Here is a 13,736-nt window from a genome sequence, read left to right on the forward strand (position 1 = left end):
GAGTCTCTTCTGGTCCTCTCTCTGAGTCTCTTCTGGTCCTCGAGTCTCTTCTGGCCCTCTCTCTGAGTCTCTTCTGGTCCTCTCTCGGAGTCTCTTCTGGTCCTCTCTCTGAGTCTCTTCTGGTCCTCTCTCGGAGTCTCTTCAGGTCCTCTCTCGGAGTCTCTTCTGGTCCTCTCTCGGAGTCTCTTCTGGTCCTCTCTCGGAGTCTCTTCTGGTCCTCTCTCGGAGTCTCTTCTGGTCCTCTCTCGGAGTCTCTTCTGGTCCTCTCTCTGAGTCTCTTCTGGCCCTCTCTCTGAGTCTCTTCTGGTCCTCTCTCTGAGTCTCTTCTGGTCCTCTCTCGGAGTCTCTTCTGGTCCTCTCTCTGAGTCTCTTCTGGTCCTCTCTCTGAGTCTCTTCTGGTCCTCTCTCAAAATCTCTTCTGGTCCTCTCTCAAAATCTCTTCTGGTCCTCTCTCGGAGTCTCTTCTGGTCCTCTCTCGGAGTCTCTTCTGGTCCTCTCTCTGAGTCTCTTCTGGCCCTCTCTCTGAGTCTCTTCTGGTCCTCTCTAGGAGTCTCTTCTGGTCCTCTCTGTCAGTCTCTTCTGGTCCTCTCTGTGAGTCTCTTCTGGTCCTCTCTCTGACTCTCTTCTGGTCCTCTCTAGGAGCCTCTTCTGGTCCTCTCTCTGACTCTCTTCTGGTCCTCTCTGTGAGTCTCTTCTGGTCCTCTCTCTGACTCTCTTCTGGTCCTCTCTGTGAGTCCCTTCTGGTCCTCTCTGTGAGTCTCTTCTGGTCCTCTCTCTGGGTCTCTTCTGGTCCTCTCTCTGAGTCTCTTCTGGTCCTCTCTCTGAGTCCCTTCTGGTCCTCTCTCTGAGTCCCTTCTGGTTTTCTCTCTCAGTCTCTTCTGGTCCTCTCTGTGAGTCTCTTCTGGTCCTCTCTCTGGGTCTCTTCTGGTCCTCTCTCGGAGTCTCTTCTGGTCCTCTCTCTGACTCTCTTCTGGTCCTCTCTGTGAGTCCCTTCTGGTCCTCTCTGTGAGTCTCTTCTGGTCCTCTCTCTGGGTCTCTTCTGGTCCTCTCTCTGACTCTCTTCTGGCCCTCTCTCTGAGTCTCTTCTGGTCCTCTCTCGGAGTCCCTTCTGGTCCTCTCTGTGAGTCTCTTCTGGTCCTCTCTCTGGGTCTCTTCTGGTCCTCTCTCTGAGTCTCTTCTGGTCCTCTCTCTGAGTCCCTTCTGGTCCTCTCTCTGAGTCCCTTCTGGTCCTCTCTCTGAGTCCCTTCTGGTTTTCTCTCGGAGTCTCTTCTGGCCCTCTCTCTGAGTCTCTTCTGGTCCTCGAGTCTCTTCTGGCCCTTTCTCTGAGTCTCTTCTGGTCCTCTCTCGGAGTCTCTTCTGGTCCTCTCTCGGAGTCTCTTCTGGTCCTCTCTCGGAGTCTCTTCTGGTCCTCTCTCGGAGTCTCTTCTGGCCCTCTCTCTGAGTCTCTTCTGGTCCTCGAGTCTCTTCTGGTCCTCTCTCTGAGTCTCTTCTGGTCCTCTCTCGGAGTCTCTTCTGGTCCTCTCTCTGTGGGTCTCTTCTGGTCCTCTCTCTGAGTCTCTTCTGGTCCTCTCTCTGAGTCTCTTCTGGTCCTCTCTCGGAGTCTCTTCTGGTCCTCTCTCGGAGTCTCTTCTGGCCCTCTCTCTGAGTCTCTTCTGGTCCTCGAGTCTCTTCTGGCCCTCTCTCTGAGTCTCTTCTGGTCCTCTCTCTGCGTCTCTTCTGGTCCTCTCTCTGCGTCTCTTCTGGTCCTCTCTCTGAGTCTCTTCTGGTCCTCTCTCTGAGTCTCTTCTGGTCCTCTCTCTGAGTCTCATCTGGTCCTCTCTGTCAGTCTCTTCTGGTCCTCTCTCGGAGTCTCTTCTGGTCCTCGAGTCTCTTCTGGCCCTCTCTCTGCGTCTCTTCTGGTCCTCTCTCTGAGTCTCTTCTGGCCCTCTCTCTGAGTCTCTTCTGGCCCTCTCTCTGAGTCTCTTCTGGCCCTCTCTCTGAGTCTCTTCTGGCCCTCTCTCTGAGTCTCTTCTGGTCCTCTCTCGGAGTCTCTTCTGGTCCTCTCTCGGAGTCTCTTCTGGTCCTCTCTCGGAGTCTCTCCTGGCCCTCTCTCTGAGTCTCTTCTGGTCCTCTCTAGGAGTCTCTTCTGGTCCTCTCTAGGAGTCTCTTCTGGTCCTCTCTGGGAGTCTCTTCTGGTCCTCTCTGGGAGTCCCTTCTGGTCCTCTCTCTGGGTCTCTTCTGGTCCTCTCTCTGACTCTCTTCTGGACCTCTCTCTGAGTCTCGTCTGGTCCTCTCTGAGTCTCGTCTGGTCCTCTCTGTCAGTCTCTTCTGGTCCTCTCTCTGAGTCTCTTCTGGTCCTCTCTCTGAGTCTCTTCTGGTCCTCTCTCTGAGTCTCTTCTGGTCCTCGAGTCTCTTCTGGCCCTCTCTCTGAGTCTCTTCTGGTCCTCTCTCGGAGTCTCTTCTGGTCCTCTCTCTGAGTCTCTTCTGGTCCTCTCTCGGAGTCTCTTCAGGTCCTCTCTCGGAGTCTCTTCTGGTCCTCTCTCGGAGTCTCTTCTGGTCCTCTCTCGGAGTCTCTTCTGGTCCTCTCTCGGAGTCTCTTCTGGTCCTCTCTCGGAGTCTCTTCTGGTCCTCTCTCGGAGTCTCTTCTGGCCCTCTCTCTGAGTCTCTTCTGGTCCTCGAGTCTCTTCTGGCCCTCTCTCTGAGTCTCTTCTGGTCCTCTCTCTGCGTCTCTTCTGGTCCTCTCTCTGCGTCTCTTCTGGTCCTCTCTCTGAGTCTCTTCTGGTCCTCTCTCTGAGTCTCTTCTGGTCCTCTCTCTGAGTCTCGTCTGGTCCTCTCTGTCAGTCTCTTCTGGTCCTCTCTCGGAGTCTCTTCTGGTCCTCGAGTCTCTTCTGGCCCTCTCTCTGCGTCTCTTCTGGTCCTCTCTCTGAGTCTCTTCTGGCCCTCTCTCTGAGTCTCTTCTGGCCCTCTCTCTGAGTCTCTTCTGGCCCTCTCTCTGAGTCTCTTCTGGCCCTCTCTTTGAGTCTCTTCTGGCCCTCTCTCTGAGTCTCTTCTGGTCCTCTCTCGGAGTCTCTTCTGGTCCTCTCTCGGAGTCTCTTCTGGTCCTCTCTCGGAGTCTCTCCTGGCCCTCTCTCTGAGTCTCTTCTGGTCCTCTCTAGGAGTCTCTTCTGGTCCTCTCTAGGAGTCTCTTCTGGTCCTCTCTGGGAGTCTCTTCTGGTCCTCTCTGGGAGTCCCTTCTGGTCCTCTCTCTGGGTCTCTTCTGGTCCTCTCTCTGACTCTCTTCTGGACCTCTCTCTGAGTCTCGTCTGGTCCTCTCTCTGAGTCTCGTCTGGTCCTCTCTGTCAGTCTCTTCTGGTCCTCTCTCTGAGTCTCTTCTGGTCCTCTCTCTGAGTCTCTTCTGGTCCTCTCTCTGAGTCTCTTCTGGTCCTCGAGTCTCTTCTGGCCCTCTCTCTGAGTCTCTTCTGGTCCTCTCTCGGAGTCTCTTCTGGTCCTCTCTCTGAGTCTCTTCTGGTCCTCTCTCGGAGTCTCTTCAGGTCCTCTCTCGGAGTCTCTTCTGGTCCTCTCTCGGAGTCTCTTCTGGTCCTCTCTCGGAGTCTCTTCTGGTCCTCTCTCGGAGTCTCTTCTGGTCCTCTCTCGGAGTCTCTTCTGGTCCTCTCTCGGAGTCTCTTCTGGCCCTCTCTCTGAGTCTCTTCTGGTCCTCGAGTCTCTTCTGGCCCTTTCTCTGAGTCTCTTCTGGTCCTCTCTCTGAGTCTCTTCTGGTCCTCTCTCGGAGTCTCTTCTGGTCCTCTCTCGGAGTCTCTTCTGGTCCTCTCTCGGAGTCTCTTCTGGTCCTCTCTCGGAGTCTCTTCTGGCCCTCTCTCTGAGTCTCTTCTGGTACTCGAGTCTCTTCTGGTCCTCTCTCTGAGTCTCTTCTGGTCCTCTCTCGGAGTCTCTTCTGGTCCTCTCTCTGTGGGTCTCTTCTGGTCCTCTCTCTGAGTCTCTTCTGGTCCTCTCTCAGAGTCTCTTCTGGTCCTCTCTCGGAGTCTCTTCTGGTCCTCTCTCGGAGTCTCTTCTGGCCCTCTCTCTGAGTCTCTTCTGGTCCTCGAGTCTCTTCTGGCCCTCTCTCTGAGTCTCTTCTGGTCCTCTCTCTGCGTCTCTTCTGGTCCTCTCTCTGCGTCTCTTCTGGTCCTCTCTCTGAGTCTCTTCTGGTCCTCTCTCTGAGTCTCTTCTGGTCCTCTCTCTGAGTCTCGTCTGGTCCTCTCTGTCAGTCTCTTCTGGTCCTCTCTCGGAGTCTCTTCTGGTCCTCGAGTCTCTTCTGGCCCTCTCTCTGCGTCTCTTCTGGTCCTCTCTCTGAGTCTCTTCTGGCCCTCTCTCTGAGTCTCTTCTGGCCCTCTCTCTGAGTCTCTTCTGGCCCTCTCTCTGAGTCTCTTCTGGCCCTCTCTCTGAGTCTCTTCTGGTCCTCTCTCGGAGTCTCTTCTGGTCCTCTCTCTGAGTCTCTTCTGGTCCTCTCTCGGAGTCTCTCCTGGCCCTCTCTCTGAGTCTCTTCTGGTCCTCTCTAGGAGTCTCTTCTGGTCCTCTCTAGGAGTCTCTTCTGGTCCTCTCTGGGAGTCTCTTCTGGTCCTCTCTGGGAGTCCCTTCTGGTCCTCTCTCTGGGTCTCTTCTGGTCCTCTCTCTGACTCTCTTCTGGACCTCTCTCTGAGTCTCGTCTGGTCCTCTCTCTGAGTCTCGTCTGGTCCTCTCTGTCAGTCTCTTCTGGTCCTCTCTCTGAGTCTCTTCTGGTCCTCTCTCTGAGTCTCTTCTGGTCCTCGAGTCTCTTCTGGCCCTCTCTCTGAGTCTCTTCTGGTCCTCTCTCGGAGTCTCTTCTGGTCCTCTCTCTGAGTCTCTTCTGGTCCTCTCTCGGAGTCTCTTCAGGTCCTCTCTCGGAGTCTCTTCTGGTCCTCTCTCGGAGTCTCTTCTGGTCCTCTCTCGGAGTCTCTTCTGGTCCTCTCTCGGAGTCTCTTCTGGTCCTCTCTCGGAGTCTCTTCTGGTCCTCTCTCTGAGTCTCTTCTGGCCCTCTCTCTGAGTCTCTTCTGGTCCTCTCTCTGAGTCTCTTCTGGTCCTCTCTCGGAGTCTCTTCTGGTCCTCTCTCTGAGTCTCTTCTGGTCCTCTCTCTGAGTCTCTTCTGGTCCTCTCTCAAAATCTCTTCTGGTCCTCTCTCAAAATCTCTTCTGGTCCTCTCTCGGAGTCTCTTCTGGTCCTCTCTCGGAGTCTCTTCTGGTCCTCTCTCTGAGTCTCTTCTGGCCCTCTCTCTGAGTCTCTTCTGGTCCTCTCTAGGAGTCTCTTCTGGTCCTCTCTGTCAGTCTCTTCTGGTCCTCTCTGTGAGTCTCTTCTGGTCCTCTCTCTGACTCTCTTCTGGTCCTCTCTAGGAGCCTCTTCTGGTCCTCTCTCTGACTCTCTTCTGGTCCTCTCTGTGAGTCTCTTCTGGTCCTCTCTCTGACTCTCTTCTGGTCCTCTCTGTGAGTCCCTTCTGGTCCTCTCTGTGAGTCTCTTCTGGTCCTCTCTCTGGGTCTCTTCTGGTCCTCTCTCTGAGTCTCTTCTGGTCCTCTCTCTGAGTCCCTTCTGGTCCTCTCTCTGAGTCCCTTCTGGTTTTCTCTCTCAGTCTCTTCTGGTCCTCTCTGTGAGTCTCTTCTGGTCCTCTCTCTGGGTCTCTTCTGGTCCTCTCTCGGAGTCTCTTCTGGTCCTCTCTCTGACTCTCTTCTGGTCCTCTCTGTGAGTCCCTTCTGGTCCTCTCTGTGAGTCTCTTCTGGTCCTCTCTCTGGGTCTCTTCTGGTCCTCTCTCTGACTCTCTTCTGGCCCTCTCTCTGAGTCTCTTCTGGTCCTCTCTCGGAGTCCCTTCTGGTCCTCTCTGTGAGTCTCTTCTGGTCCTCTCTCTGGGTCTCTTCTGGTCCTCTCTCTGAGTCTCTTCTGGTCCTCTCTCTGAGTCCCTTCTGGTCCTCTCTCTGAGTCCCTTCTGGTCCTCTCTCTGAGTCCCTTCTGGTTTTCTCTCGGAGTCTCTTCTGGCCCTCTCTCTGAGTCTCTTCTGGTCCTCGAGTCTCTTCTGGCCCTTTCTCTGAGTCTCTTCTGGTCCTCTCTCGGAGTCTCTTCTGGTCCTCTCTCGGAGTCTCTTCTGGTCCTCTCTCGGAGTCTCTTCTGGTCCTCTCTCGGAGTCTCTTCTGGCCCTCTCTCTGAGTCTCTTCTGGTCCTCGAGTCTCTTCTGGTCCTCTCTCTGAGTCTCTTCTGGTCCTCTCTCGGAGTCTCTTCTGGTCCTCTCTCTGTGGGTCTCTTCTGGTCCTCTCTCTGAGTCTCTTCTGGTCCTCTCTCTGAGTCTCTTCTGGTCCTCTCTCGGAGTCTCTTCTGGTCCTCTCTCGGAGTCTCTTCTGGCCCTCTCTCTGAGTCTCTTCTGGTCCTCGAGTCTCTTCTGGCCCTCTCTCTGAGTCTCTTCTGGTCCTCTCTCTGCGTCTCTTCTGGTCCTCTCTCTGCGTCTCTTCTGGTCCTCTCTCTGAGTCTCTTCTGGTCCTCTCTCTGAGTCTCTTCTGGTCCTCTCTCTGAGTCTCATCTGGTCCTCTCTGTCAGTCTCTTCTGGTCCTCTCTCGGAGTCTCTTCTGGTCCTCGAGTCTCTTCTGGCCCTCTCTCTGCGTCTCTTCTGGTCCTCTCTCTGAGTCTCTTCTGGCCCTCTCTCTGAGTCTCTTCTGGCCCTCTCTCTGAGTCTCTTCTGGCCCTCTCTCTGAGTCTCTTCTGGCCCTCTCTCTGAGTCTCTTCTGGTCCTCTCTCGGAGTCTCTTCTGGTCCTCTCTCGGAGTCTCTTCTGGTCCTCTCTCGGAGTCTCTCCTGGCCCTCTCTCTGAGTCTCTTCTGGTCCTCTCTAGGAGTCTCTTCTGGTCCTCTCTAGGAGTCTCTTCTGGTCCTCTCTGGGAGTCTCTTCTGGTCCTCTCTGGGAGTCCCTTCTGGTCCTCTCTCTGGGTCTCTTCTGGTCCTCTCTCTGACTCTCTTCTGGACCTCTCTCTGAGTCTCGTCTGGTCCTCTCTGAGTCTCGTCTGGTCCTCTCTGTCAGTCTCTTCTGGTCCTCTCTCTGAGTCTCTTCTGGTCCTCTCTCTGAGTCTCTTCTGGTCCTCTCTCTGAGTCTCTTCTGGTCCTCGAGTCTCTTCTGGCCCTCTCTCTGAGTCTCTTCTGGTCCTCTCTCGGAGTCTCTTCTGGTCCTCTCTCTGAGTCTCTTCTGGTCCTCTCTCGGAGTCTCTTCAGGTCCTCTCTCGGAGTCTCTTCTGGTCCTCTCTCGGAGTCTCTTCTGGTCCTCTCTCGGAGTCTCTTCTGGTCCTCTCTCGGAGTCTCTTCTGGTCCTCTCTCGGAGTCTCTTCTGGTCCTCTCTCGGAGTCTCTTCTGGCCCTCTCTCTGAGTCTCTTCTGGTCCTCGAGTCTCTTCTGGCCCTTTCTCTGAGTCTCTTCTGGTCCTCTCTCTGAGTCTCTTCTGGTCCTCTCTCGGAGTCTCTTCTGGTCCTCTCTCGGAGTCTCTTCTGGTCCTCTCTCGGAGTCTCTTCTGGCCCTCTCTCTGAGTCTCTTCTGGTCCTCGAGTCTCTTCTGGCCCTTTCTCTGAGTCTCTTCTGGTCCTCTCTCTGAGTCTCTTCTGGTCCTTTCTCGGAGTCTCTTCTGGTCCTCTCTCTGACTCTCTTCTGGACCTCTCTCTGAGTCTCGTCTGGTCCTCTCTCTGAGTCTCGTCTGGTCCTCTCTGTCAGTCTCTTCTGGTCCTCTCTCTGAGTCTCTTCTGGTCCTCTCTCTGAGTCTCTTCTGGTCCTCGAGTCTCTTCTGGCCCTCTCTCTGAGTCTCTTCTGGTCCTCTCTCGGAGTCTCTTCTGGTCCTCTCTCTGAGTCTCTTCTGGTCCTCTCTCGGAGTCTCTTCAGGTCCTCTCTCGGAGTCTCTTCTGGTCCTCTCTCGGAGTCTCTTCTGGTCCTCTCTCGGAGTCTCTTCTGGTCATCTCTCGGAGTCTCTTCTGGTCCTCTCTCGGAGTCTCTTCTGGTCCTCTCTCTGAGTCTCTTCTGGCCCTCTCTCTGAGTCTCTTCTGGTCCTCTCTCTGAGTCTCTTCTGGTCCTCTCTCGGAGTCTCTTCTGGTCCTCTCTCTGAGTCTCTTCTGGTCCTCTCTCTGAGTCTCTTCTGGTCCTCTCTCAAAATCTCTTCTGGTCCTCTCTCAAAATCTCTTCTGGTCCTCTCTCGGAGTCTCTTCTGGTCCTCTCTCGGAGTCTCTTCTGGTCCTCTCTCTGAGTCTCTTCTGGCCCTCTCTCTGAGTCTCTTCTGGTCCTCTCTAGGAGTCTCTTCTGGTCCTCTCTGTCAGTCTCTTCTGGTCCTCTCTGTGAGTCTCTTCTGGTCCTCTCTCTGACTCTCTTCTGGTCCTCTCTAGGAGCCTCTTCTGGTCCTCTCTCTGACTCTCTTCTGGTCCTCTCTGTGAGTCTCTTCTGGTCCTCTCTCTGACTCTCTTCTGGTCCTCTCTGTGAGTCCCTTCTGGTCCTCTCTGTGAGTCTCTTCTGGTCCTCTCTCTGGGTCTCTTCTGGTCCTCTCTCTGAGTCTCTTCTGGTCCTCTCTCTGAGTCCCTTCTGGTCCTCTCTCTGAGTCCCTTCTGGTTTTCTCTCTCAGTCTCTTCTGGTCCTCTCTGTGAGTCTCTTCTGGTCCTCTCTCTGGGTCTCTTCTGGTCCTCTCTCGGAGTCTCTTCTGGTCCTCTCTCTGACTCTCTTCTGGTCCTCTCTGTGAGTCCCTTCTGGTCCTCTCTGTGAGTCTCTTCTGGTCCTCTCTCTGGGTCTCTTCTGGTCCTCTCTCTGACTCTCTTCTGGCCCTCTCTCTGAGTCTCTTCTGGTCCTCTCTCGGAGTCCCTTCTGGTCCTCTCTGTGAGTCTCTTCTGGTCCTCTCTCTGGGTCTCTTCTGGTCCTCTCTCTGAGTCTCTTCTGGTCCTCTCTCTGAGTCTCTTCTGGTCCTCTCTCTGAGTCCCTTCTGGTCCTCTCTCTGAGTCCCTTCTGGTCCTCTCTCTGAGTCCCTTCTGGTTTTCTCTCGGAGTCTCTTCTGGCCCTCTCTCTGAGTCTCTTCTGGTCCTCGAGTCTCTTCTGGCCCTTTCTCTGAGTCTCTTCTGGTCCTCTCTCGGAGTCTCTTCTGGTCCTCTCTCGGAGTCTCTTCTGGTCCTCTCTCGGAGTCTCTTCTGGTCCTCTCTCGGAGTCTCTTCTGGCCCTCTCTCTGAGTCTCTTCTGGTCCTCGAGTCTCTTCTGGTCCTCTCTCTGAGTCTCTTCTGGTCCTCTCTCGGAGTCTCTTCTGGTCCTCTCTCTGTGGGTCTCTTCTGGTCCTCTCTCTGAGTCTCTTCTGGTCCTCTCTCTGAGTCTCTTCTGGTCCTCTCTCGGAGTCTCTTCTGGTCCTCTCTCGGAGTCTCTTCTGGCCCTCTCTCTGAGTCTCTTCTGGTCCTCGAGTCTCTTCTGGCCCTCTCTCTGAGTCTCTTCTGGTCCTCTCTCTGCGTCTCTTCTGGTCCTCTCTCTGCGTCTCTTCTGGTCCTCTCTCTGAGTCTCTTCTGGTCCTCTCTCTGAGTCTCTTCTGGTCCTCTCTCTGAGTCTCATCTGGTCCTCTCTGTCAGTCTCTTCTGGTCCTCTCTCGGAGTCTCTTCTGGTCCTCGAGTCTCTTCTGGCCCTCTCTCTGCGTCTCTTCTGGTCCTCTCTCTGAGTCTCTTCTGGCCCTCTCTCTGAGTCTCTTCTGGCCCTCTCTCTGAGTCTCTTCTGGCCCTCTCTCTGAGTCTCTTCTGGCCCTCTCTCTGAGTCTCTTCTGGTCCTCTCTCGGAGTCTCTTCTGGTCCTCTCTCGGAGTCTCTTCTGGTCCTCTCTCGGAGTCTCTCCTGGCCCTCTCTCTGAGTCTCTTCTGGTCCTCTCTAGGAGTCTCTTCTGGTCCTCTCTAGGAGTCTCTTCTGGTCCTCTCTGGGAGTCTCTTCTGGTCCTCTCTGGGAGTCCCTTCTGGTCCTCTCTCTGGGTCTCTTCTGGTCCTCTCTCTGACTCTCTTCTGGACCTCTCTCTGAGTCTCGTCTGGTCCTCTCTGAGTCTCGTCTGGTCCTCTCTGTCAGTCTCTTCTGGTCCTCTCTCTGAGTCTCTTCTGGTCCTCTCTCTGAGTCTCTTCTGGTCCTCTCTCTGAGTCTCTTCTGGTCCTCGAGTCTCTTCTGGCCCTCTCTCTGAGTCTCTTCTGGTCCTCTCTCGGAGTCTCTTCTGGTCCTCTCTCTGAGTCTCTTCTGGTCCTCTCTCGGAGTCTCTTCAGGTCCTCTCTCGGAGTCTCTTCTGGTCCTCTCTCGGAGTCTCTTCTGGTCCTCTCTCGGAGTCTCTTCTGGTCCTCTCTCGGAGTCTCTTCTGGTCCTCTCTCGGAGTCTCTTCTGGTCCTCTCTCGGAGTCTCTTCTGGCCCTCTCTCTGAGTCTCTTCTGGTCCTCGAGTCTCTTCTGGCCCTTTCTCTGAGTCTCTTCTGGTCCTCTCTCTGAGTCTCTTCTGGTCCTTTCTCGGAGTCTCTTCTGGTCCTCTCTCGGAGTCTCTTCTGGTCCTCTCTCGGAGTCTCTTCTGGTCCTCTCTCGGAGTCTCTTCTGGCCCTCTCTCTGAGTCTCTTCTGGTCCTCGAGTCTCTTCTGGTCCTCTCTCTGAGTCTCTTCTGGTCCTCTCTCGGAGTCTCTTCTGGTCCTCTCTCTGTGGGTCTCTTCTGGTCCTCTCTCTGAGTCTCTTCTGGTCCTCTCTCAGAGTCTCTTCTGGTCCTCTCTCGGAGTCTCTTCTGGTCCTCTCTCGGAGTCTCTTCTGGCCCTCTCTCTGAGTCTCTTCTGGTCCTCGAGTCTCTTCTGGCCCTCTCTCTGAGTCTCTTCTGGTCCTCTCTCTGCGTCTCTTCTGGTCCTCTCTCTGCGTCTCTTCTGGTCCTCTCTCTGAGTCTCTTCTGGTCCTCTCTCTGAGTCTCTTCTGGTCCTCTCTCTGAGTCTCGTCTGGTCCTCTCTGTCAGTCTCTTCTGGCCCTCTCTCTGAGTCTCTTCTGGTCCTCGAGTCTCTTCTGGCCCTCTCTCTGAGTCTCTTCTGGTCCTCTCTCTGCGTCTCTTCTGGTCCTCTCTCTGCGTCTCTTCTGGTCCTCTCTCTGAGTCTCTTCTGGTCCTCTCTCTGAGTCTCTTCTGGTCCTCTCTCTGAGTCTCATCTGGTCCTCTCTGTCAGTCTCTTCTGGTCCTCTCTCGGAGTCTCTTCTGGTCCTCGAGTCTCTTCTGGCCCTCTCTCTGCGTCTCTTCTGGTCCTCTCTCTGAGTCTCTTCTGGCCCTCTCTCTGAGTCTCTTCTGGCCCTCTCTCTGAGTCTCTTCTGGCCCTCTCTCTGAGTCTCTTCTGGCCCTCTCTCTGAGTCTCTTCTGGTCCTCTCTCGGAGTCTCTTCTGGTCCTCTCTCGGAGTCTCTTCTGGTCCTCTCTCGGAGTCTCTCCTGGCCCTCTCTCTGAGTCTCTTCTGGTCCTCTCTAGGAGTCTCTTCTGGTCCTCTCTAGGAGTCTCTTCTGGTCCTCTCTGGGAGTCTCTTCTGGTCCTCTCTGGGAGTCCCTTCTGGTCCTCTCTCTGGGTCTCTTCTGGTCCTCTCTCTGACTCTCTTCTGGACCTCTCTCTGAGTCTCGTCTGGTCCTCTCTGAGTCTCGTCTGGTCCTCTCTGTCAGTCTCTTCTGGTCCTCTCTCTGAGTCTCTTCTGGTCCTCTCTCTGAGTCTCTTCTGGTCCTCTCTCTGAGTCTCTTCTGGTCCTCGAGTCTCTTCTGGCCCTCTCTCTGAGTCTCTTCTGGTCCTCTCTCGGAGTCTCTTCTGGTCCTCTCTCTGAGTCTCTTCTGGTCCTCTCTCGGAGTCTCTTCAGGTCCTCTCTCGGAGTCTCTTCTGGTCCTCTCTCGGAGTCTCTTCTGGTCCTCTCTCGGAGTCTCTTCTGGTCCTCTCTCGGAGTCTCTTCTGGTCCTCTCTCGGAGTCTCTTCTGGTCCTCTCTCGGAGTCTCTTCTGGCCCTCTCTCTGAGTCTCTTCTGGTCCTCGAGTCTCTTCTGGCCCTTTCTCTGAGTCTCTTCTGGTCCTCTCTCTGAGTCTCTTCTGGTCCTTTCTCGGAGTCTCTTCTGGTCCTCTCTCGGAGTCTCTTCTGGTCCTCTCTCGGAGTCTCTTCTGGTCCTCTCTCGGAGTCTCTTCTGGCCCTCTCTCTGAGTCTCTTCTGGTCCTCGAGTCTCTTCTGGTCCTCTCTCTGAGTCTCTTCTGGTCCTCTCTCGGAGTCTCTTCTGGTCCTCTCTCTGTGGGTCTCTTCTGGTCCTCTCTCTGAGTCTCTTCTGGTCCTCTCTCAGAGTCTCTTCTGGTCCTCTCTCGGAGTCTCTTCTGGTCCTCTCTCGGAGTCTCTTCTGGCCCTCTCTCTGAGTCTCTTCTGGTCCTCGAGTCTCTTCTGGCCCTCTCTCTGAGTCTCTTCTGGTCCTCTCTCTGCGTCTCTTCTGGTCCTCTCTCTGCGTCTCTTCTGGTCCTCTCTCTGAGTCTCTTCTGGTCCTCTCTCTGAGTCTCTTCTGGTCCTCTCTCTGAGTCTCGTCTGGTCCTCTCTGTCAGTCTCTTCTGGTCCTCTCTCGGAGTCTCTTCTGGTCCTCGAGTCTCTTCTGGCCCTCTCTCTGCGTCTCTTCTGGTCCTCTCTCTGAGTCTCTTCTGGCCCTCTCTCTGAGTCTCTTCTGGCCCTCTCTCTGAGTCTCTTCTGGCCCTCTCTCTGAGTCTCTTCTGGCCCTCTCTCTGAGTCTCTTCTGGTCCTCTCTCGGAGTCTCTTCTGGTCCTCTCTCTGAGTCTCTTCTGGTCCTCTCTCGGAGTCTCTCCTGGCCCTCTCTCTGAGTCTCTTCTGGTCCTCTCTAGGAGTCTCTTCTGGTCCTCTCTAGGAGTCTCTTCTGGTCCTCTCTGGGAGTCTCTTCTGGTCCTCTCTGGGAGTCCCTTCTGGTCCTCTCTCTGGGTCTCTTCTGGTCCTCTCTCTGACTCTCTTCTGGACCTCTCTCTGAGTCTCGTCTGGTCCTCTCTCTGAGTCTCGTCTGGTCCTCTCTGTCAGTCTCTTCTGGTCCTCTCTCTGAGTCTCTTCTGGTCCTCTCTCTGAGTCTCTTCTGGTCCTCGAGTCTCTTCTGGCCCTCTCTCTGAGTCTCTTCTGGTCCTCTCTCGGAGTCTCTTCTGGTCCTCTCTCTGAGTCTCTTCTGGTCCTCTCTCGGAGTCTCTTCAGGTCCTCTCTCGGAGTCTCTTCTGGTCCTCTCTCGGAGTCTCTTCTGGTGCTCTCTCGGAGTCTCTTCTGGTCCTCTCTCGGAGTCTCTTCTGGTCCTCTCTCGGAGTCTCTTCTGGTCCTCTCTCTGAGTCTCTTCTGGCCCTCTCTCTGAGTCTCTTCTGGTCCTCTCTCTGAGTCTCTTCTGGTCCTCTCTCGGAGTCTCTTCTGGTCCTCTCTCTGAGTCTCTTCTGGTCCTCTCTCTGAGTCTCTTCTGGTCCTCTCTCAAAATCTCTTCTGGTCCTCTCTCAAAATCTCTTCTGGTCCTCTCTCGGAGTCTCTTCTGGTCCTCTCTCGGAGTCTCTTCTGGTCCTCTCTCTGAGTCTCTTCTGGCCCTCTCTCTGAGTCTCTTCTGGTCCTCTCTAGGAGTCTCTTCTGGTCCTCTCTGTCAGTCTCTTCTGGTCCTCTCTGTGAGTCTCTTCTGGTCCTCTCTCTGACTCTCTTCTGGTCCTCTCTAGGAGCCTCTTCTGGTCCTCTCTCTGACTCTCTTCTGGTCCTCTCTGTGAGTCTCTTCTGGTCCTCTCTCTGAGTCTC

This window comes from Lissotriton helveticus, chromosome 4_1 (assembly GCF_964261635.1).
Source record: "Lissotriton helveticus chromosome 4_1, aLisHel1.1, whole genome shotgun sequence".
NCBI lineage: Eukaryota > Metazoa > Chordata > Amphibia > Caudata > Salamandridae > Lissotriton > Lissotriton helveticus.